We start from the raw sequence: 25,991 nt of genomic DNA, 5'->3' as shown, positions 1-25,991 counted from the left end.
AGTTCCACTTTCAACAACACATGGTGGTGCTACCCCGTGGCTTGCTCTCCACCACATTCTTTCCTTGGAAGTAGCTTTGTGTTTAGTGCTTTCAGTGATTCAAATATGGCTGACTCAGGCTTTGGGGGAATCCTAACTGCTATCTGCTAAACAATGAAACAAGTTGCCATAGGGTCAATTTGATTGAATTGTTCAGTTGGCCAGAATAAGCCACTAATCAATGAGAGTGGCCTGATTATTTGGGGCCACGTGAACAATAGAATCAGATGAAGTCCAGGTAATGCAATTACCAGGAATTGACTTTCTGACCGTGGATCTGAGTGACTTCAGAAAGACAGTAACTTTATAAGATGACCTGGTAAGTTTCTGGCTTTAGTATACATGTATCCCTCTGTCTGAGCAGACCACTGATAAAGGTCTGTAGCAAAACTCTACTTTGGCCTACTCTGACAATTCGATGCAACTTGTTACCACCAATCTTTATCATCCTTCTGCCTTTGTTACCTATAATTTTATTATTTCATAAGAGAGATTCATACCCCCAACATCTAGCAAAAATATTTCCAAACTGTGGATTTTTAGGTTATTTTTAAAGGTCAATAAATTATATCTGATACCTTAAGAAGTTAAATGAATACTTAGAATTGCTTTACCTATTACCATATAAAAACATCCCTATTGTGGGGCTATCATCAGATTTGTCAGACACTAAGCACTTACTTGGCAACTACTAAAGAAGTTCAGTGAACTGATTCTGAGGAATCATGTGCTTTTTTTCAATCTTCTCTTCCCTGCATGGAAGATGTTGGTGATCTTTCCATATGACAGTAGTGCCTGTGCTGTGTAGACATGCAGTGGTTGCAAAGAGTCTAGAAACTGGACATAAATGGATCTCTGTGGACACAGGGGACCAAGCGTTGATGGGCTTAAACCCTCCTTGTGGTCAATCAGTTTAAAGTTATTTACCCAAGCACACAGTAGTCCCAGAACTGGGGTAGATGGTGAAAGGGAGAGAGAAATCTCAGTTCTTGTAAGCAGAGGAAGTTACAGTTGATTATTATGATAATATGTGTAGCTAAGATATTAGCCATTTCATCATCTAACCTATACAAAAGTTGTTCATTCTACTACAATTAAGTCAAAACAAGAGAAATACACATGTAAGTGGGACAGAATTTCTAAGACTCCAGCAAATAGTGAATGAAAGAAACTAAAACCAATGTTCTAGCACATGACCATGGGAATTATGATTTTGATCCTTGAACAACAAAGTGACTTTTTTGTGAAAAATAGGTAATAGTCCTTGAGTAATAAGACTAAGGACAGAATGGCAACCTTTCCTGAAGCTGAATGCTTTCAATCCTTCAGTGGACTCTATGTGTATGTATGCCTGTATGTGTTTATAGTAACATGCTCTATAGGGAGATTTTACCTCTTTTTTTTTTAAAAAATGAGATACCATAATAACAGAAGAGTTTATAAAATGTATATGTAAGGCTTAAAGAATAATTATATGTTAATATCCATTTAACCATCATCAGATCCTAGGATGCTAACTCCTAGAATCCCCATGTCATGCTCACTATCGAACCCTGATAAACATTAATGATTATTAATGGTGATTTTTTTGTGATATATACACACATACATATATACTACAGTCTTCAGGGGTCCCCAAAACTACCCTCACCTCTAATGCCAGCCCTAAGCTAGCAGGTCCCCAAAACCAATCTCAGGTTCCATAATTTGCTGGAAGGATACACAGAACTCACTAAAGCTGCTATACTCACGATGATGGTTTATTACAGTGAAAGGCAGAATAACAGCCAAGGAAAGCAGCACAAGGGGCAGGAAGACTCCCAGAGCACAGCATTTGGTTGTCCCCTCCCTGGGAAGTTGTATGAATAGTGCTTACTTCTCCTAGAGAAGACATGTGACAATATGTACACAGTATTACAACCATACAAGCCCATCCAAGCCTCAGTGTCCAGTTTTTTGGGGGGAGACTTCGTCACATAAGCATGGGATTATCTGCTGGGCTGACCTTTGTCTCCAGCTCTTCCAGAACTTGAGGTGATAGAGCATGATCCAAGGCCCCCCTTGATGCCATAAATCACGTAAATCACATTGGCCCTGAGATAAACAATGGCACTCTTATCAGGCAGGATATTCCAAAGGCTTATGAATTACTTCCCAAGAGCAAAGCAAAGGGCAAAGGCCAGACCTCTCTTGGAGCTAGGTTAATCCTTTTCTACACATATATGAATATACATATTATATATATGTACATATATATATATATCTTATATAATTGTCATGAAAAATATAGTGTTTCTGTCTTTGAACATCATACAAATGCTTCATATAAATCATTATATGTATACTTATATATTGTGTTTTGCTTCTTTATTTTCTATTTATTCCATACTGTTTTAATGTTCTAGATATTTTTATCAAATAGAAAGGAGAGTGTTGAAGTCTTGTTATAAGATAAAAAGTAGATTTGATAAGTAACTATAGTACAGCAATGAAGCCAATCTAGAACTTCATGCACAAATAGTTAAGGACTCCTTTTAAGGACCATGAGTATGCCCTTCATGGTCGGCGATGAGTGACCTAGATGACCCCAGAATGAAATACAGTCATATTTATTTTAATAAAAGCTATCACTCACCTATCTATATGGATTAACCTTAATTTTTAGGGTCAACAAAGATGAGCTCAATCATAGCATAAGCCAGGGGTCAATACAGTTTTTCTTAAAAGACCAGGTAGTAAATATTTTAAAATTTGTAGGCCAGGGGCACCTGTCTTCAGCTTAGGTCATGATCCCAGGGTCCTGGGATCCCGCATAGGGCTCCCAGCTCAGCAGGGAATCTGCTTCTCCTTCTCCCCCTGCTGGTGCGCGCACTCTCTCTCTCTCTCTCTTTCTTTCTCTGTCAAATAAATAAATAAAATCTTTGGAAAAAATAAAAATAAAATTTGTAGTCCATATCCTCTCTGTTCCAACTATTCATCTCTGCCGTTGTAGAATGAAGGCAGCCATCGACAGCATGTAAACAAATGTGTGTGGCCATGTTCCAATAAAACTTTATTAATGGAAACTGAAATTTGAATTTTGTGCAATTTTCACATGCCATGAGATATTATTTTGATTTTTTCAACCATTTAATAAGGTAAAAAACATTTATAGCTCATTAATCCTATTGAAACAGGTAGCAGGCTGGATTTGGCCCACGTTTACCCATATTCTAGGTCTAGGCTAAAGGATTCGGGGTTTCTAGCATTAGGTTCACATTTTCCATTTATAATAGAATACTCCTCATTTCTCACTAATTCATCAATCTTATACCACTGACAATCACAAAAGCGAAATGTAACTCACCTAAAACATTTTAGAACCCCCTTTGTATTGCTTGGCCAAAAAATAACAATGTTGCACATAGTAAATAGGTTTTTTTTTTTTTTAGGCGTTGGACCAGAACAACTAGTCGATGTTCTAGATTTTCTAGCATAAGAAAATAGACCAAGCTGATTCCTACAGTCATTTCTGATATTAAGTCCTTAGAATTTCAGTGGCAGAAGAAGGGTATTAATTTCTTCCTACCCCCCAATTCAATCGACATGGATCAAATTAAAGGTAAACATCAGACATCAAAATCCCCAAAGCAACATAGACAAACTCTAGTAAACATTTTATCAACAGAGGTGTGGCAGAAATCAGAAATCAGTTAATGCAGCACTATCATTTTACCCTGAGAATGAAGGGGTCCCCCAGTGAATGCAATGAGCAATGAGTGATAGCAAATAACACAAAAGTCATATCATTGGCTTACTTGTTATACGTCGCTTTTATGGCAACATTTTTAACAAAAAAAAAATGAGCAATTTTTTTAGAAATATGTTAGCCTAGAATATCTTTCTCAAATTCAAGAACTGAACTTAATCATTTCTTTCTTTTTTTTTTTCATCTTTAGGTCTACAGAACTAAAGAAAGAAGTGATCCAGCCAAGCAGGTAAGAGCTCTTCTCTTCTGTAGGCTTAAGATGAACTACCTGAAGACACCTACTAAAGGTAGTGGTGGTACTTTAATCACATGGATTTGATTATTTGATTTTTGCTTTATGCTTTCTGATATGTGAATGGTTCTGTTGTATCTCTTTGGATTTTTCTCTTCTGGGTTTTGTTTACTGTTGAATCTGATCCTGTGTCTCTTTGGATCCCATTTATATCAAAGTTTACCTGTTGTTGGATATTGGCATTCCTGTATGACTAATTGATTTCACATTCCTGTACTACTCTTGGTTTATTTGATTGCAAGTTGTTTTGTTTTCCTAAAACATTGGCTTCTTTAAAAAAAATATTTTGAATAAGGTTATTGGAAGGATGTTCAGAAAATTAGGCCTATGGGTTTAGTTTTTAGGTTGCAAACTGTCAACTATATACCAACCCCATCACTCTTGAATTGACAAAATGGCACACTATGCCCAATGCTGTCAGCGTCACAATCACCTGTTCATACCACTCAGCAAGGCCGTGTGGAAAGACGTCATACATACTTTTTCTTTTCTGTGTTTTTAAGTATCAAAATAATAATACCAAATTTGAAAGAATAATTAATTTTCCTTAAATAACTTAACACAGCAGTGCTTTCCTGACTGTGGTATTTCTGTATCGAGACCTGGTAAAGATTTTTGGACTGACCATTTCTCACAACAGCCCAGAAGATACACAGAAACTAATCAACGATTTCAAGTCATGCTCGCAGAAAAGCTATTCAGAATCCTTTTCCTTTTTCTCTTATAGGTTTTTAAATATCATTTCAATTGAATATTGAGGACTGCAAACTCAGGAACATTGTACTGATAAATGATTTCCATTAATAGCAATTTTATTCATTAGAGCTTTTTAATTTGTTTTGGTTTTGTTGATTTTATGCTTGTGTTTTTTATTTTTTCAATACATTCCATTTTTCTGTTTCTTTTCAATGTTTTAATCCAATTACCAGCTCTGTAAACAAGCATTTGCCACATCTACAGTAGATGCACTGAACTGTGAATGGAAGTGATTTCTGATTACAGACAGGCTAATTTTCAAGGGACAAGAGGAACAAAATGCAGTGAACTGAATAAAAGAATAATGGAAAATACCTTGTTAGGTGACATATGGCACAGATTTAGAGCACAGATGGGAAAGGAAAAGTTACTTAATCTTAAAATACATATGCATTGCATGGATTGTAGTTGTGATCTGGATCATATATGATTTCTTGGTTTTGAGAGGAAAGATATTTTACATTTTATTGCTCAGCAGTGTTCATTAATATTAGGATTAGCCTCTCTAATTGAGAGGGTGACAAGAAACAATTTAGAGCCTGTCAAACCCTAGAGTTTTGTTAAGAGAGCCAAAGGCAAAGGCCGTTAGGCAAGAGTGTCTCCCGAGTCCCTGAATTTTCAGTTTCTTATCCATCTCCCTCTTTCTTGATCCCCTTTCTCCACCTCTCTTTAAAATTTCTACTGTCATGGCCTCCTATTCTACAAAAAAAGAATAAAAAACTTGTAAAATTCCTGCACCTAGAGGAATGATTAATAACATCTTGGGGACTTATCTGTGTTACAATTTTCACATATTGCCTGGAATTCATGCCTTGGGATGAATGGAGGAAGCATTGGTAATAGAGAATTGGGATCATTTTAATATGAGCCAACATATGGGTGGACATTCTAGGGAGTAATAGGACTGTCATAGACCCCCTCACTTCATGGAGGTCTCAATACAAAGTGGGTTGCTCCTCTGTTAATGTGAGGGTTGACCATGATTATTTATTGGATTTAGAGTCAAAACAAAGTGAGTTTGGAATGGCTGCAGCTGTTTCTTACCATTCTTATCAGGAATATGAATGATGGGGGGGAGAGGGATGGAGAGCTCTTTCTATTGACAGAGGGTTCAATAAAATAAAAATCACAAATCATGAGTGCCTTGTCAAATTAGGCCACCTCCCATCACAGGAATACAATGTCCTGATTTGAAGCTCCTAAATCAGAGAAACAAGGCGCATAGGCTTTGGAGTCTTCAAGAAAACTAGCAGGCACCTAATATTCATAGCACTGGAAGCTACTTCACTGAACTCTTAACTACTGGGAATTAAGATTCTTACCTAATGATGAATTCTCTTTGGTCACAGCAAAGCCAACAAAGACAGAAGGCTAAACACAAATGACCACCAGAGACCAAAATATCAATTTCTTAGTAGAAAAGATGAGCTTGAAGGGATTTTTAGAACAAGTTAAATGTAGTAGTGGAAAGCAGGTAAACTCTTAATTTGCTTGGTGAAGAGCATGAATTTGATGAACCTTGGAGAATGGGGTGTCTGGAGATAGATGGATCCTGTACTCTTCTTCTCAGAGGCCAAAAGAAACTAGATTAAACACCTGTCTTCTGGTGGTTTTATGTGGTACGGTCTGATTCTACTTAGTAATGCAGCTTTCCATTCTTTAGGCAAACATTAAATCATAAAACGTTGCACAGTATTTAAAAGACATTTAGCTGCCAAACGATGAATAAAACGGGTGATTTAGACACTGGAATCCAAAGCTTGATGTCACTTTTATCATCTCATTTCATTATATACCATAAAATACAGAGTTGTAACTTATAATGACAATGACAATCACACATAATATATTCTGTAGATTCACTGCTAACTCTAGCAGAATGTATTTTAGACAGATTGGATAGTCCATATACAACTATCACACAGGGCTCTTGACTTTGGTTTCAGTGGTTTTATATGCTGCCTCAAGGATCAAGACCTAAAAAAACTAGTTGATGTTCATTTGAATCTTTACTTGATCTGAGGTTGATTTTATAGCCCAGGATGCCTACTGATGAAACCAGAAGGCTGTTCCAAATATGGCTAGGAAACATCCTAATAGACCACAGACATTTGCACAAGTGAGCCTTCAGTAAACAGAAGCTGACATGCAGAAGGTGAATGAATGGTCTAGGTTGGTTTTCTATGTTGATCAAACTCGTTGAATAATTGCTTAGCTATCCTCTTCCTTACTGAAGAGAGGGAGGAAAGAGGCCAGTTCAGAATGGTAGTGTGGGGCAGGGACTAGATTGCCTTCTGTGGTCTTTGGCACCCACAAAAGACCCATAGCTACATTTTCAGTACCCTGCTGAATGATATGACAGAGAATTTTATCTACAATCCATCTGTCAATATGGGACAATATTGTGAGAGGTTAGACTTGCTTCCTTGGTGGCAAATAGTATATTCATTTAATTTGTTGATAAGATGGGGGTGGGGGGTGTTTCACTTTTCATTGCCCTAAACTATTTGCAGATTAACTGGAAAAGAGTTTGGAGTTATCCCCATGAAGTCTGTATCAGATAGCTTTAACTGAAAACTTAGTTGCTAAAAAACCTTAACTTTCTGTGTGTGTGTGTGTGTGTGTGTATGTGTAAGCCCATGCATGCGTGCACACACTTGTACACACATACCACAACCTCTTGCTAACTCATCCCTTCTCCAATCAAGCAAGCAAATTCTGCATCACATTGTTAGGGCTGGTCCACCTCCGATGACAGGCAGGCTCCATGACGTGGCTTTCTCATCCTCCATTCGGGACTCTGAGTCTGCCCTGATTTCACTTTCTTGACTAAAGCTTGAATCATGGCTGTCCTACCTAAATTCCTGACCTCTCGTAATTGTATACTCCTTAACCCTTGTTTCAGAAACCTGTAGCATTCACTTTTCATCTATTTTGGTTATGTTTTCATGGGCCTGATTTATGCTTGAGGACCACTGTTCCTTTCCTGTGCTTGGACCCATGAAAACATCCTATGCTTTTTTTTTTTTTTTAATTTTTATTTATTTATGATAGTCACAGAGAGAGAGAGAGAGGCAGAGACATAGGCAGAGGGAGAAGCAGGCTCCATGCACCGGGAGCCCTACGTGGGATTCGATCCCGGGTCTCCAGGATCACGCCCTGGGCCAAAGGCAGGTGCCAAACCGCTGCGCCACCCAGGGATCCCATGCTTAAACCCTGGGGCTCCTTTTCCATTTCAGCATTTCACAGAAGAGAGTCGTAGAATCTCTATGCATATCGGCATAGTTGCAAAGCACTGATGCTGTGAGTCTGAGCTGTTTTTTAATGGATGCCCATAGTCTATGCCCAAAAGGACTGCCATAGAAATACTAAAGGTTAACTTTCCTCCACCTGAGATTTACTGCTGAAATTAGCAGAGCTCATTTGAGAGATAAATTTGCTCTTTAAAAATTTATTTCCTCTGCATTCATTTTCTCTTCCTATAAATGGGAACCTGGGATCTCATAAAACTAAATTAAAATTATCAAATACTATTGAACCAACCTAATGAAAATTTTAACCAAAAGTCATTGTAAATTAGGTATGTGCTATATTGAGAACACAAGCCTTTGTAAAGTAGATATTGTTCTTATGTAAACTCATGAATGGAGACTTTCTTGAATAAATTACTTCTTAATAACATCAGAAAGTCATTGGCTGGGTAAATATCTCCCTGGGGCATTCACTGAGATTCTGGAATTTAAATGTTCAATAGAACTTCATATTTGTCACCTTTACTAACGAGTTTTTCTTTATGAAATCATTATTAGCATGAAAAGGTTAAATTTTGTGTCTTATTTCTAGAATTAATACCATTTAAAAGACCTCAAGGGATTGAAATTTGTCTTGCCAGCACACAACATTTACATAATTTCTCTTACCCCCACATCTTTACTCCCCAATCCACTGGCACTTCACTACCTGAAGCAGGAGGGAAATAAATGATCAGAACAGCCTGAATGTCTGGGAATTTCTGCCAAAAGGAGCAATGGGCCTTCTCAAAGGACCAAATAGCAAAATCATTTCTTCCATTCCAACTTGTGATTCTGGCATCTAAAACTTTTACAGTTGTTCTTTCTAAGCTACACGTTTCCCTGTGGCTGCCACATTTCTAACACTCCTAAACACATTTATCAAAACTCCTTGAGTTGTGAGAATTTGCTTTGTTATGGTCACTCCAGAGTTTTGTTTTTGTTTTGTTTTGTTTTGTTTTTAAATTTGGGGACATTTTACCTGCATTTCTTTCCTTTCAACATTGCAGCAGATGCACTAATTGTTCTACTATCGAGATAAGAACTGTAGGTCCTGTAACTGCAGCATGGACTTATCAGGTAACCTACGCTGCAGAACCCTGTGAGGTAGGAGATAGAATACTTACTTATGAACAGATCTGCACTGCTTTTCCACATAGGGAACACTGAAGCAATGCTATGAGATTTCAAAGATGCCATCCCCATGACCACACTCGGAAAGAACGAGGCCAATAGATTATCATCACTGTTTTCCTATGCTGCCCAGTTCCTGCCCATACTCTTTCTGTTTGTGGCTTTCTCAAATTTACTGATGACTTTATACCACAATGAACTAAGCCAATAAGATACTTGTTGCATGTCCAGGACAGAGAAAATCCAGGGTGCATTGCTCTCTGACAACTAAGTATTCACAGCACCTTTACAAGATTTATAGCATCTGGCTTCCTTAAAAATGGAATCAATACCTTAAGACTAATCCATGACAATATAATTGGTTGTAAGAAAATGAATGGTTTCCTTTTGGAGTGCCATAATCTTTTATCACTGTTGCTACATATTGGGTCAAAAAAGTATATCTAATAAAATCATAACATGAAAAATTAAAACTAGTATTTGAATATACTTCGTAGTACTGTGAAATGTTTTTTGACACAGAGGCTAAAGGTGTTAACAAAAGTTGCTAAAAAAAAAAAAAAGTTGCTGAAGGATGGTTTTATGCCAATGCATTTGCTCCTAAGCCAACACCCAAAAAAGCTATGGATATCACCGCGGCACAAAACAGATTTGCCAAAGACCCCGGATTAACAAATGATTGAGTATTTTTCCCAACATTTGCAAAGAAAACCCTATATTCACCCAAAGATTTTAAACAGAAGTGAAAGTATTTCCGCATTATGCTGTAGATTCATTTTGAAATACGTATATTTTAACAAACTTGTCTCCATATACATACACATAACATTTTTCTACTAAATTTAAAATCCAATCCCATCAAACATAATTGAAATCAAATATGAAATCCCACAGAAAATATTTCCCAGGCTGATAATAATCCAAACACCAGATGGAGTTCCACAGACAGAAGTCAGAGTAGATAGGATTGAGAATGAGGTTTAAATGGTAGCTAGCTCTGTGGAACAAAGGGTGAGATATGCACTCACCGTTGTTAGGACCTGCGGTCTCTGGTCACAACTATACTTCGTCTTTCTATCATTCCTCCAAATTCCAAATTCTCTCCTCTTCTTCATTACTGTCTGAGACTCTACAGATTTCCTCCATGACAGAAGATTCTCTGACCTCATACTTGAAAATTCCAGAACCTTGTAATTTTGTAACTTGACTTGACTGGCTCATTACCACGTCTGAGTTGCAGGTGTCACCTCCAGGGTATGAGGTACTCCAGTCTGAAATTCCCTGATGTCTGAGGCTTGAGTTATATAAGACAAGTATGTTTCCTGTCTTTCAATTCTGTGTTATTAAAATGATCTATGTGTCTCATTTAACAAGAGTTACTCACATGTGTGCTAAAGCAGTACACTACGTATGATATTCTGACTTGCCAAAATAAAAGTAGTAAACTAAGTCAAGAATGCCCAGCTGCCCTCATCAGGTTCCCATCAGTATGTGCTGGTTGGCCATAGTTCAGGGTAAAGACGGAACACCTGGAGGCAAAAATCTCAGCTCAACCTCCTACAAGCAGTATGTCCTAAGGAACACTTTTGTTGTTGCTGTCTCAATTTCTTTTTCAAAAAAAAAAAAAAAAAAAAGGAGGATTACCATATTTCCTATCTCACAATGTGGTGTTATGGATTAGCTAATAAAATATATTTAAGATGCTTGGTATCATGACTAGGACATGTTATTATGACAACCTGACTTAGAGCAAGGCAAAAGAAGTAGCAGTCTACCTAGAGCAAGCATCCAATGTGGGTTTTGGAGGAAGTCGAGTATAACAAATGACTACAGGGCTTAATAAATAGCAAGACAGGGCACCAACAATGCCTGGGAATTACCAATATGGTAGTGGTTGTTTGCAGGATGTTTCCAATGGGAGAGAGATGTAGGGAAGTGATGATAGATTACCAGGGCAGCTCTTGGATGATCGCTGTCCATTGCAAAGAAAGAGCACCACAGGAAATCCATCTCATTAAGAATGCTCCGAAGCAGTGCTTAGGGCAAGGTTTGAGACCTGGTAACGGTATACAGACCAGCTCTGTAGGCAATCATGAGGGCTGGGATCGTAACCCACAAGCCCTGACATGACACCAGCCATTTCACTTCATAGATCCTAGAAACTCATTTAATAGGACAGTAAATCTCTGGTGGAGTATTCAGGTTAACTGGAAAAGGGGCTTCAGGAGAGGATCCTAAGCCAATGGAATTGACTCCTGGCACTCAGAACGGTAGAACCGTTCCACAAATCAGGCTACTGATTATGCAGGTTAACTGAGTTTTCTGCTGTAAGATGTCACTAACTATACCTATGTCTCTCAGCATATGGGGAGAGTTAAATAAGAGATAAGACATATGGAAGTGCTGGGGTGCCTGGTAGCACACTTGGTTTAAGCACCTGACTCTTGGTTTCAGTTCAGGTCATGATCTCAGGGTCGTGAGATGGAGCCCCCCCGCCCCCTCGTCGGGCTCTGCACTCTGCTTGAGATTCTCTCTCCCTCTCCCTCTGCCCCTCCCACTCATGCTCTCTCTCTCTCTCCTAAATAAATACATAAATCTTTTTAAAAACCAGAAGTACTGAGCAGAGTCCTTGATGCAAAGTACATGAAACATAGGTGTAGCTTTCTTTTTGTTGTTGTTGTGCTTCCTAACCTCATGTACCTTAAAAAGAGAAACCACATACTTTCTTAAAATCATACATCCATTAGTTTTCAGGATTATCATCCAAAGAGAGGAACAGCATCCTCAATGAACTGTAGGTCTGAGGCTCTGGTCCAATAATGTGCTTGTGCAGCAAACACATTTTCGGCTGAACTGCTTCCTGACTGACTACTGTTTTATTCCCTTTCACTTTATAGAAAAGTCAGCAATGAAAGACTTCTCAAAGCATCCATTTATTAGCATAAGCAAACAGCAGAAGAGCCATTTTCACACACGCCAACACGGAAGGAAGGGCTGTCTAGAGCCAAGCTTCTCAACAACACCCACACAGAGTCAACACTATCTTAACCGTCACTCTTGATTACACAAGTCAGTAATGAAGTCTATCTTTGCAATTAGCCTACAGTGTGGTTCTTTGTAAATATATGCAATATGGTGGTAAGCTTGTATATCCATTATATATATAATTATACACTAGTAAATTGGTACATATACAGTATATATGCTATATACATGCTACGTAGCATAGGAGATACAAACTATAGTGTGTATATATATTATGTGCTATATACACTAAGGTAATATGTATATTTTATATATATATATATTTACTATATACCAACACTATACATATATATACACTATATACTATAGTAGGTAACTACTACTACTACACACTGTAGTAAGATATACATCTTGCTATAAGATGATATGTATGTATATATAGACATGTATCTTAATTTTTTCAGAATAAAATGCCTTACTTTACTCACAGAGATTTTTTTTGATAAGAAAATATGTTAGAAGATGAAAAGGATCCTTTGAAAAATTAAATATTATCCCAATTACGCTGCATGTGTATGTGTGTATAAACATGGAGCCATACATATCAAACGCCAAGAAAATAATACATGTTTTGAAGACAACTCCATTTAAGGTCTCTTCTGGTCACTAAACTTACCATCATGATGATCATTCAGTCAGGATGGGAGAAAATTTCTATGAAACTTCAGGGCTTCGATATAATTTGTCAGTTATGTACGTAAACTGCTTGACGTCATAACTGCTACTCATTGCACCCTGTGAGCCAGGCAGTGTGCTAGAGATGGGAACATCAGTGGTAAATGCTTCGCATGCAGCCCTCGTCCTTATGGAAATGGATACTTGGGCACTCAGTAAATAATGGCACAAATAGAGGTATAATTGCAAATTGTCTCAGTGCTGTAATGGATAAGAATAGAGCAAATAACAAGGAGATGAGACCTAATCATCAAAATATTCCCTGAGGAAGTGACATTTGCTCCAATATCTGCAGGGTGATCTGTAGTCATCTAGATAGACAGGTGGGGTGGGGGATGGAGAGGACGGGAGAAGTGAGGGTGCAACTTTCAGGCAGAGAGATAAGGGAGGATCAGATGTCCTGGTGTGGAGGAGGTGGTCCCCTGAGGCAGACTGGATTTTATAGCTGAGGAGCTGGAGAAAGCCCTATCAAGGGTGGGGTGGGGAGAGTTCAGGAAGAAGCCAGAGAAGGCTGCAACCTCCGGGGACCTTGCTGGCCTCCCAAAGGATTTCGGTCTCTACTCTAAGAGCCATTATTAACTACTTCTGGCTTTCAGTTGGAGTGAAGAGATTTGCATTTTACTTAGAAAATACCAGTAACCCTTCTGATGATGGTGAAGAATAGAATGGCACCATGAAAATATTTTCCACATTTCACACTCTTCCTACCTTCATCTTAGGGGAGGCTGGGCTTAAATAGAGAGAAGTTGTATCTCAGTAGTTAAATGTTGACATAATAATAATTCCAGGAAAAAACAAGAACAAAATTCCAATCTCTACCCTCAACTGAAAATACGGCCCCTGCTAGATATTTGAAATCCCTAAGCAAAAGTTTTACATCTTTGGCATAAAGGCTTTATTTCTATTAAAATGCTAAAATAAACTAATAAATAAAATAAAATAAAATAAAAAGCACACACTCTGAGAAGTAGTGCATGAGCCCCATGCACCCATGGCTCAGTATGGGTCAATCATTCCCTGCTATAGGGAGTGGTTTTATTTAGGAAAAGACAGAATAAGACCCAAATATGGGAAGACGGACAGGGCAAAATGAGGAACACCGTGGAGAAGAGATAGTGAGACAAGGGAAAGCCCCGGAAACCAAATCCACAGACTTTACAATTTTGCAATCTGATCACTACCTCCTTTGAGAAAACTTCACAGGAGCCCTGGCTACCAAGTTTTGGCTTCATTATTCCTTCTGTTGCACCTCAACTCAAGGATGCAGGCTTGATGCCTCCCTTTTCCCTACACCGATAAACCACAACCATGATGCCAAGACTTAGCTTATCAGGGGCCCTCAGCTAGAACAGCTCAGAAATGCTCGGAACCGTGTTCGCAGCTTGCCTGGAGTAGAAGACCCTAGACTCCGGGTTGAAAAGCCTTCTGCCACCCCAGAGACGAATCCTGCTTCCCCACCTGCTCCGAAGGATGAGGCAGACAAAACCCAAACACGGAAAAAGATGCAAATCTCTCCAGGAACTGGGACAAGTAGGAGCCTCAGCTCCGAATGTCAATTACTGGAAGTCTCCAGAGCCTGGTTAAAAATAGATACGCAGGTTTCTTTGTTCACATGTCAGAAAGGGTCATCCCATCAAATCAGATTCCCATCACCCTCTTTTCACCCAATAGCTGAGTTGTCAAGCATTTGCAACTGTGAATCTTGGTTACGGTGCTGTCACAGTGTCCAAATTAGCATGCGCCCTTTCAATTATATCCAAATACCACGGTCTCCAGGCTTTCACAGGATGTGCACGATGCGGAGATGCATGTAGACATCACATGTGTGAACAATGCTATAACCAGGCTGTTTTCCCCCCAGCATAGCCTCTGTGTGTTTGTGCAAAGAGAGAGAGAGGGAGTGGGGGCCGGGAGCAGTCCGAGGTGCCAGCAAGCAAGTTAAGGCAAAAGCAGGAGGCAGGACAGGGTGCAGATGTGGAAAGCACATACGATTTTCCATTTCAGCTGCCTCCTCGCTTAGGGACCCTTAGAAAGTCCCTCACACCGCAGCTTTTCCCTCCTCTAGACTTAGGTGAATCCCTAGCTACCCACCTTTGCCCAAGAAATACTGTACAAATGAATTAGATTTAGTCTGAATGACTCATGAACTTCTCCTGCTAAAAGTACTTAAATTTGCAGTCAACTCCAAATTAGACTCGGTAATTGAAGGAGCCGCTGTACAGATATTCCCAAATAACAGACAATCTAAAAGTCATTTTGACTTGATTCTGGAATGCAATGTTTGATTTTTGAGGGGAGCAGCGAGTTTGCTTCCCTAATTAGTTTTGGCTTAGGCCGGTATTAAACTTGTATTCTATCCCCCGAGCCTTGCCTGGCTTGAAACAAAAAGATACAGAATAGGAAGAAGAGACCCCCCCCCCAAAAAAAATGTAAATTTTGCCACTAAAAAGGGAAATATTCACCACAAAATGAACAATTTACAAATCCTCAATAAGTCTGGGTTTTACTTTCGAGAGAAGAATGCTGAAGGTATGCTTAACTTTTTGCTCTTGCCAGAATTTTCCTCTTCATTCGATTCTCTCCTCCACAGTGTCTCTCACCTGCCAGTCTTTGGGATTTCACCTTGCCGAGGTGTCCCCACCCCACCCCACCCCAACCCCACCGACCCCAAGGAGTCACTATGGCTGTGTCAGTGTTTGGGACATCTCAACCAGGCTCATCACGTGTGCACAACGGCTCCTTCCATGGAGAAGCAAGCATTTTAAGAACCAGTCTTCCTTCTAAAACAGCTGTTCCAGATCTGGGTTTGGCGATGAACGGAATTTGTCAGAGCTTGGGTATACCCATCTTTCACTCTAAGTGATTTTAGCCCCTTGGCCCTTTTCTCATATAAGCTTGCTTCTCTAGTAGAAGATCCTATAGAACGGTCTCCATTTCAGACCATGTCTGGTGCCTACCCAAAGGCTTCCTGACAGCCCTCAGCAATTCTGCTGTCTCCTGGGCGGGGGCGGGGGGGGGGGGCGGCAGCCTAATTTTTTCAGAACCTGCAGGCCTTACATAGCGATGTCCTTGCCCTCTGGATCCCTTTGAATGACAACTGCCAAGCTTACAGTTTTTGCCACATGCTGAGAACTGTTCTGAACCCTTGGTGTAAGTTAACTCATTTCATCACAACTCTCTAGAGGTGATGGTTTTATTTTCTGCATTTCACAGGTGAGGAAACCTGAGCAGAGGGATGTTAAGTAGTTTTAGCTAGTGGCCCAGTGAGTGAGTGATGGGCTGAGAATTCAAACCTGGCCTGCTGAGGCCGGGCTCGGGCTTCTACTCCCTTCCTCCACCTGACAGCCAGCCTGCCCCTACCCTGCCCTGCCATCTACCCTGATCCTCGCTGCTGCGGCCCTAGGAAGGACACAGAGTAGAAAACTGAAGATAAAGACAGCTCTACATGGGTCCCTCTTAAGTACGGTCTCTAAGCAGCTCTCAATCATCAATCAAGGCAGAAAGTCTGCACGTGGGGAATGGTGTGTTTGAATCATTCCCCAGTGGTTCAGTGGACAGCCAGGGTTGAGAACCATTCATCTAGCTTAATAGAAAGGAGAAGAGAAGGAGGTCGCACAAAACGATGGGTCATAAAAATTGAGGTGCGTTGCATTCCGAATCCCAACATTATCCCTGGGCCTGGGTCTCATTCCACACATAACAAAATGTGCAGCCCTTTCCCAGGCGAGGGGAGGATGGCATGTAATTAGGTTGGATCTCGCCCTTTCTTGAAGGAAAAATCATAAAACCGTAATCGATACAGCAGTGTAGTAGACTAGGAGGTTGGGCAAGAGAATGTATAGGAGGTCACTTCTGCCTCAAAAGACCCATGATTGCAGAAAAAAATATTATAGCAACACGAAATGGCAAGCATAAGATGGATTAAACTATCTTTTTTTACCTCTGTCCCTCGCTTTGCATTTACAGTAGAACTCCATGGTTCTCACTTCAGTACTTTGTAAGCCAGATAATTATTTGAAACCCCTGCAGTCCCAAAGCTATCTCTGAGCAAGGATTTAATGTCTGAGTTCTATAGTGAGATTTCTGATCACCAAGACTTCATCATCTTTATGAAACAAGCGACAATACATTTACTGATACGCAGCACAGTTTTATCATAGACTGTTAAGTCTGAACTGCCATTGTCAAAACAAATGGATAAAGCATATTGTGTGATTTACTTTCCTTGATTTTTTTTTCTGTTTGCATACCCATTCATCTGCAAAATTCAGTAATTCACAATGGGGCTCTCTGTCATTAGTCTGAATTAGTAAGTTTCTACTGTATTTTAGAAATCAAATTGAAGTCCTCGGGAGGTTGAAATGCTCGAAATTATCTAAATGATTTTCATTATTGTAGCTCAGATTTTTATTAAACATGTTATTACTTTTCAGAAATAATGAACAATAATATAATAATTAATAATCAAATATGCATCAAGGGGTACTTTATCTCAAACTACAAAATTAAAAGGCTGATCGTCATCTATGGCAATGGAGTACATACAGTCTCTGGTTTCTCTGTGAGACGGTTTTGCTGGAAAGTTGGAGCTTAGTGAACTCTCAGGCAGGCACCCTGCTTTCTCCCTTGTCTTGCTGTCTGTCAACACTGATGACCAGCGCATCTTGCTGACTGGGTCCAGGCACAGGCTCTTAACCGTAGAAGAACTTTTAATGGTGGTCATAGTATTTGATGGTAAAAGAGTTATCAGCATTCCCATTGAAGTGCTCCCTCCTCAGCCCATCCCAGCAGAGATGAGAAAGCCTGTATAAGAATCCTTTTCTCTTCTCTTTCCCCAACCTCACTTCCCTCCGGCCCTACTTCCTTCCAGATTCTTCCACAAATGAGCATCAAGTCACAGAAGACATTTGTGAAACTCTGAAACCATGCGAATGTGTGAGACCCATTTCCCCCTTTCTCCTATGACTCAGAGATCCCTGAACTCACTGTAGCACTGAAGTCTGCCCCCTTCCCTTTGAGAAACTGGAAAGACTCATAGTGAGACTTTTCCTTAGCAGTTTGGAAACCCTCTGAAGCATTTGCATTGAAAACATTCAATCCCTACTATGTAATTAATGAAAGACTGTGTTTCAGTGTCCAGGTGGGGCTGCGGGAGTGATGGCAACGCAGAGTAAAGACACTCCACCTGAAATTATACACAAAAATCTAAAGTGGAGTCTCAAACCTCTCACTTACTTAGTACTTAGAAGATCAGAAAAAAAGTTGGTGCTTATATCCCCCCCCCCCAAAGCTTCCTGGATTTTCCATCACTCCCCTGCTGAAATAATCTATTTTAAATGTCCTTAATTTGCCAGTTACTCAAAGTGTCCTCTTAGTCTGCAGGGTCTCTCTCCTGTATCCCTCCCCACTTGTCCCTGGCTATTTCAGCCTCATCTTTCAGGTTTCAGAGCAGATGACTCTTCCTCCAAGAAGCCAAGCTAGGGCTGGGGTCCCTTCTATGTCCACTTTTCCCAATAGTACTCAATAAATCATGTTGCTTTCATGGTCTCCTCCATGTAGACCATAGACTCCATGAATGCAGGATCACATCTGCTTATGCATCTTTATTCCTATTACCTAGCACCTGGCACAAAGTAGACACTCAACAAATTTTTGTTCAGTGAAAGAGTGGGTGAATGAATGGGTGGATGATGTCTGTGATGCAGGGGAACATTGCGTCTTCCCTCTCTCTGTTCATTCCACTACCCTATCCGGGTATCCCTCCAGCGCATCTCAACCAGCTTCACGTCCTCCATCCATGCCTTCCACTTTATAATATCTGGACCCTCCCACCTTCAGAGCACTCAAGGATGGGAAAGGAAAGGGTGTGCATGGGCTCTTATACTATAAAATAAACAAGACCTCAGGTTTTCCAAAGGCAGATGTATCAAATGATGGAAATGATATTGAGGTGAAAGAAAAAGAAGGGGAGCTAGCCCATGAAATTAGGAAATCAAGAAAAATTAGCAACACTGGCACTGATTATTAAATGCTTGGATTGGCTATGTGGATGTAATACAAACTGCATTCATTTACATGAGTTGCTCATAAATTTTGCCTGAACGTGGTGCAGAAAAGAACAACATTATCTATCATAAGACACCTGTCAATGTTTCTCCAGTGGTGAGTCTTTCCTTAGAGTGGCAAACCCAACACACACATTTTTTTTCTTTTTTTCAATTATCTGTGTATGTAGCTCAGTCAACTCTCACAGCTTTAAAATCAAGAGAGAACTCTGTGACTATATATGCATTTGTTTTTTTTTTTTTTTTAGATTTTATTTTCTTTATTTATTCATGAGAGACACACAGAGAGAAGCAGAGACACAGGCAGAAGGAGAAGCAAGCTCCCTGCGGGGAGCCTGATGTGGAACTTGATCCTGGGACTCCAGGATCACACCCTGAGCCAAAGGCAGATGCTCAACCGCTCAACCGCTGAGCCACCCAGGCGTCCCTATATATGCATTTGTTGAATTGTGTAAGTCATTAAATGTTTTCAAATACTGAAATTGACTTTATCTAAATCGATTACCCCATTAGGAATAAGGTAATAGTAACAAGTGACAAAACTTTTCTGTTTGGACTTACCATTAATTCATTTGAATTAAATTCAGCCAAAATTGAGTGAGTGCCTTCCATGTAACCGATTGTAGAAATACTAAAGAGAACACCCCTTTCAAGTCTCCATCCCCAACCAGGTATTTTAGAGTAATGGAACCCAGACTTAGCTAGGACTAATCACATAACCAAGATCTCAAAGAAATGGTCATTCCATCATCAACTTCAACCCATCAGCCTCATATTGGACTCACAGCATTTGGAACACCACTGCATTTCTCAGGTTCTGTCTTCACAGTAATAAAACCCACGGGCCTCAACATGGTATACAAAGAAGGTGCCTAAGTCATATTAGCAGGTGCCTGACCAAATGCAACCAACCTTTAGTTATTCCTAATAATAGGAAGCAAGAGGGCACTGTATTAAAATTCTCAAGTAGTTCAAAATCCTTCCTTAAGAATATTACTGTTGAAAAGGAATGGATATTTGAGTCTTAAAGAGTCTCAACTCGATCCTCTCAGATTAAGTATTAAGAAACTTAAAATCTAAAGAATTTAAGTGTACTGTCAAAGATCATAGTAGTTAGTGGCAGAGTCAAGAATAATACTCAAGTTTTCAGATACGTAGCTCAGTGACCTTTTTTAACCTAGATTTTACAACTTTAACCTTTTACCAAAACATTAAGTAGGTATATTGGTCAGCCAACCAAAGATAACTTATGTGTCTTCTAGTGAATTGAAAGAGAGGAGATAGAGCCAATGAAAACACCAAAGAAAACCCAGAAAGCCTTTAATTTTATAAGTGACTATTCCAGACTGGCCTAGAACTCAGACTTTTATCTTCCAAAATCAGGTCAGTTTTTCAATAGAACCTCAATCCTTGAGATAAATGTTAAAATCGTGAGCTCTGACTTTGGGGGGTGATGGGGCTTTCCCCTTCTCTATCAACCCCAGTTAGATATTCAACTTCACTTGAAATGCCAGCTCTTTGAGTACAATGCTCTGGTGGCAATATAAATAATAACTCAATTTTAGGGTACTAATTACAGAAGCCAGACTCTATAATCAGTGTACAATTTGATCTAGAAATTCTCCATTGGAGTGTGTACCCTCAATCTCCAGACACTTTATTAAATGTCAGCAAAAGCCTCGCCATCTGATACTATTAGGGGCTTTTGCTTATGTCAGGCAGGGTGAAAATAGATTTCTTTCCTTTATTTAAGATAGAAAAAATAGGTCAATTGAATGAAGTTCATGTCAGATAACGGTGAAATGATAGTTATCTTTAAACACTTGAACAATGACAATGTGAGATGCATTCCTTGTTAATCTAGAGACAAAATTAGAAAAATTGGGTAAAGTACAGGGAGGCAGATTTTTGTTTCACATAAAGAAAAGAATCCCTCCCCAATCAGAGCTGATTGACAATATAAATGACCTGCCACAAGAATGGGTAAGCAACTGGTCACTGTTGAGGCAGAAGCAGACTGATGACCGTCTGTCAAAGGTGATGTAAGTGGGATTCCTGCATGAGTGGGACAGTTGAACAAGATGATCTCCTTTTCAATATTTTTTTTTCTAAAATCCAGCTTTGTACGATTTAGCCTCTATAAATTTATTTCAATAATGTTTGGTCTGTTACTAGAAATCACTGGAAATTTTCCTGTTGTGCAGTATTTCATAGCACTGGCTAAGTCCACAAACCAGAAACACAAGGATCATGTTTCTATAATGAACATGTAAGTTTAAACAAATATAGAAATAAAATCTCGAAGCCAGAAGATTCTCTAGAATCCCATCAACCTGCTCTGCGGATGAAGACTTTGAGATCCAAGAAGGCGAATGACTTGCCAACAGCTCATGGGATTAACAGAGTGGTGATGGCTTTGGGCACTGTTTCTAGCCAAACCAATTAATCTATATAAGGGCTGATGTCTTGGGACACAGGACAATGATATTAGATGGCCCCGAAGAAGGAAACACAAACAAATGACTGGGCACATATAAAATAGTTCCAAATTAAAACATAAAACTCATGTCCGTGTGCAAAACTAAGGGGAAGGAAAAGAATATTATAGAGCACAATGATAAGAAAAGTCATTGACTCAAGAAAGAATAGGAAATTATAAGAAAAGCATTCCATATTATTCCACTTGAGAGCTATTTTTCTTGTTTGCTTCTCTTTTTATTGACTGTATCTCATTGTAAGATCTTGCCTTGGATTCTGATATAAATATTATTATTGAGCCCAGAATACAGTTGTGTATGATTGAAATAATATACTGAAAATGGTGGGAAATGATATTTAAGTTAAGAAATAACAATCCCGTGAGCATACTGGTATTCACCCTGACTGTTGCAAACACACACACACACACACACACACACACACACACAGACTAAATTTTTCTCTAAAAAAATGAAGGCATAATTATATAAATTTATAAAAGCAAAGGCTATTTCTGGCCTGTGGTCTTTAAGCTGCCTGCCCTTGCAAGGTATTATATATGCAATATGTGCTTAATAAATACTCATATATGAAAAGGATGATGATGATAGCAGCCTTTGCCAAATGCCAATTACAGGACATCCAGTCAAAGCTTCATGGGTCAATACATCAGCAGAAAGGAAGCAGCAAATGGAATTAAAATAATGTATCTGTTTGTTCATTGTTAATGGCTGCTATGAATTTGAATTAGGCCAGTAATTGCTTCCCTGATATGAGAGCAAAATGCCAAGGTAAAGACTGTAATTAACATTCAGAAGGAATGTACTCCCGGAGTGTGGGGACTCCTTTGAAAAGAAATCTCCAGTTTCTTCTGTCCCTTCTCCAAATCTCTTTCTAATTTCTAATTTCTTAGCACTCTTTTCTCTCCATTTTTGCTGGTTTTCATCCCTCCTCCTCCTTTCACATTTAATCGTTGTCCCTGATTTTGAAGCTAGCAAAATTCCTGTGTTAAGGAACGCTCCTCCTTTGCCTCAAAAAGTTAGGAAATAGGAAGTAACTGCCCCACCTGAAGCAAAGAAATGCAGGAGTCACACAATAAATCCGTAAATTCCATAGTGTCATCATTCCCAGGCTATGTGACTTCTTGGTTTGACCTTTAGGCAACCGTGGTGTATTGAACTCGAAATTGGCTTTTTTTTTTTTTTTTTTTAGCAATCACATGAATTTTTTTTTTATCACATGAATATTTTTAATTTTGGAAATTTATGCTGTAGGTATTTCATGGAACACGTACCTTTATTTTTTTATTTTTTAAGGTTTTTCTTTATAAATTTATTTTTTATTGGTGTTCAATTTGCCAACATATAGAATAACACCCAGTGCTCATCCCATCAAGTGCCCCCCTCAGTGCCCATCACCCAGTCACCCCCACTCCCCGCCCACCTCCCTTTCTACCACCCCTTGTTCGTTTCCCAGAGTTAGGAGTCTCTCATGTTCTGTCTCCCTTTCTGATATTTCCCACTCATTTTTTTTTCCTTTCCCCTTTATTTCCTTTCACTATTTTTTATATTTCCCAAATGAAATTGGCTCTTAAGGCCGGTAGGGACACAGAGGATTCACTGTCAGGCATCAACACACAGCAGAGGTTCTCCAAGGGGACTGGAGAGTGGGGAGGGCGGTGTCCCCGGGAACATTAGGACACTTTGGCTTGTGCCGGAGGGTGGCTCCTGCCCCTGGTGGGGGGAGGCCAGAGGCTCTGCTGAACACCCTGCAACCCACAGAACTGTCTCCACAACACAGAATTGTCTGACCCTATATGTCAGTGGTGGCAAGGTTGAAAAAGTTGGATACAAAGAAAATTCCAAAAACCATAGTCAACTCTCAGCGTGAGACTTGATTTCAAAACAGACCGAGAGTACAGTCTTGTCCATTCCTTCTCCAGACTGTTCTATCAATGTCTTGGTTTTATGCCATTTGTTTCACTTCTGGGAAAAAAAAAAAAAGAGAGAGAGAGAGAGAGAGAGAATGAGAAAGGCATTCCATTAGGAGTACCCAAACATGCCCACAGCGTTCTACTGATTTCAGGAATGCATTTTAGCATCATCTGTGAAGTTTTTGTGTCATTAAGACTGCGGATGAACCCCCCACTGCTCTTGAGACAAAATGTGACATTTAAAGTCAATCCAAGACAAGAACAGAACTTTTTTTTTTTTAATTACTTTTCGGATTTTAGGCTCACCGGGTAGTGGGTAGCCAATCCAATTGATTTTCAACCAAATGATTTTTTCCCCTAATCATATTATCAGATCAAAAACCTACTTCTGCTGGACTCAGTTATGCTAATAAGACAGTGTGATACATGCTGTGTGTGCTCGTTTCTGCTTCCTGAGGAAGCAACGCCCACCCGTTCAACAGTGCCTCTTGCTTCTATGCACTTATTCCTACTTCGAGATGTGAAATCCTGGTCTTCGGAAACTTTTGCCTGGGACACTAGTTATCTTCAGATGATGGAGTCTCTGGTTTCAAATCCACTTCTTTACCCCACTTTATGATTGCAACATCTTTAACCCGCCTGAAACTTTTACTTTGAGAAACACATTTCCCTCCTGAATTCTGTCGCAAATGCACTGCCTCTGGGCCCCATACCCTCCCAGGAAAACTCTTTGCATTTGCTGTTTAGAGCATTCATTTAGTGTGACAAGAGTTGAGTCCTTGCAAAGTGGCAGGCAGGGCTCTGTGAATTTTCCTGACTGTATTGTGTGGAATCCTCAGTCAAAACATCGTTATGGGGTCAAGGAATCCAGCACAGAGCCAGAAGCCGTGAGGGAAAGAATGCACAAAGCAAATATTATTAGCTGTGTTATCCACCCAAGCACCAAGCCATCAGCTTCCCTTGCGGAGACATCTTCCTTCTATACCAGTCTGACTTACAGAGGAAACTGAGGACCTCCAACACATACCAAGTAATAACATTCTGAGCCAGTAAAAGGAGTAAGAGATAACAAACTGATCCCAACTCTTGGGAATTTTTAAGAAAACCTGAGTGCTTGATTTTTTTAAAAATCTTTTAATTATTTATTTCTTGATGGGTGTAACCGAGTGAATTGGTTTCCTTCAGACATAGGATGTTCAGCCGTAGTCTTACCCCTTTCCCATTAAACAATTATCAGATAGGACAAAAGGAACCAGCTCGCCTCCCCTAGGATAGAGAGGAGCTTGGACAACACGAGTTATCTTTAAAATTGAGTATCTCAGAAGCCTTTCCGTATTCTCTCCATCAAGACTCACAGTTGCTCTAAGTTAGACCAAGAAATCACATAGGCTAGGAGCGATGACACTATGGAATGTACAATTTTATTGTGTGACTTGTGGTTTTCCTTTTTTTTTTTTTTTTTGGTTTTCCTTTCTTAAGAAAAAGATGAAAGATGTTGTGATGTCCTGTTCTCAGAGTTGCCTTGCTGAGTCACAGTGTAGCACCGGCTGCCCGGTGTCCAGAGTCCATTCCTCAACACCACTGAACAGAGACACCCACTAGCATTTCCTCTAATTTGCACACTTCAGACTTAATTATAATGACTAACCATGTGTGCTATGAGAATAGAGGGGCATGTGGGTGGCTCAGTTGGTTATGATCCCGGGGTCCGGTAATGGAGTCCCACATTGGGTTCCCTACTCCACAGGGAGCCTGTTTCTCCCTCTCCCTCTGCCTGCTGTTCCCCCTGCTGTTCTCAATCTCTCTCTCTCTATGCCAATAAATAAATAAAATCCTTTAAAAAGGAGAGAGAGAGAAAGAGGAGAGAGAGAGAGAGAGAGAGAGAGAGAGAGAGAAAATAGAAATATGAATGCATTTATCCCTACCTGTTTTCCTCACAGGAGGATGGCAAACTGTTTGCCTCTGGATTTGCAATGAGGAGACCATGATAGCAGCATTGAGCTCAAGCAATCCTCAGCTTTTCAAGGCCTTCGTTTTCCTGTTTATAAACTAGTTTAGAAACCTTTCTCCCCCTGACTTTTCTCCCCTCAAAAGATTTTAGCATGTGTCTCTGTACTTTGATGAAGTTCCATGGAGATTGGTAGGCTTTAAAGACCAAGAACTGGAATCTATCCGATCAGGGAGGGTACGTTGGTGCCCTGCTGGCAGGGCAGCTCAGGCCTATGTTACAGCTCACCACTCCAGTGAATCCACCAGAGAAGGTCTGTATCCTCACAAGGGGGAGGAATTTCCAGAGTGGACAGCGCTGAGTTAACATTCAGTAGCACTTATCACGACTGAGTACACTTCTTCTCTCGTCATTTTATTCTCTTGACTCCTATGATCCACATATGTCTCATTTTCCTTCTACATCACAATTTTTTTTCTAAGCTCCTTTCCTAGATCCTTCTAGAAAATCTGTAAAATTTTTCAGTGTTTACAGGGCCCTGTCCTCAGCCATCTTCTCCCTATACCCCCTCCTCTCGTGTGATCTCAC

At 39.8% G+C, this 25,991-nt stretch overlaps 1 protein-coding gene and 1 long non-coding RNA gene across 14 annotated transcripts in view; one reads left to right on the top strand and one right to left on the bottom strand.

Moving 5' to 3' along the window:
* LOC144313861 (uncharacterized) overlaps positions 1 to 10,419 on the bottom strand; it is a 32,047-nt gene extending 21,628 nt beyond the window's left edge. For all 13 annotated transcript variants that reach the window (XR_013379474.1, XR_013379472.1, XR_013379467.1 and 10 more), the window contains exon 1: positions 10,288 to 10,419. This is a non-coding gene — a long non-coding RNA (uncharacterized LOC144313861). The remainder of the gene's footprint in view (positions 1 to 10,287) is intronic.
* The window catches only part of CELF2 (CUGBP Elav-like family member 2), an 814,981-nt gene that overhangs the window by 188,442 nt on the left and 600,548 nt on the right, over positions 1 to 25,991 (top strand). The window contains exon 2 of the mRNA XM_077897256.1: positions 3,978 to 4,016. The gene's annotated coding sequence lies outside the window, so the exon portion shown is untranslated. The remainder of the gene's footprint in view (positions 1 to 3,977; positions 4,017 to 25,991) is intronic.

The sequence above is a fragment of the Canis aureus genome, chromosome 5 (genome assembly GCF_053574225.1).
Source record: "Canis aureus isolate CA01 chromosome 5, VMU_Caureus_v.1.0, whole genome shotgun sequence".
NCBI lineage: Eukaryota > Metazoa > Chordata > Mammalia > Carnivora > Canidae > Canis > Canis aureus.
The sequence above is the reverse complement of the archived record's forward strand: the minus strand, read 5'-3'. Positions and strand labels throughout refer to the sequence as shown.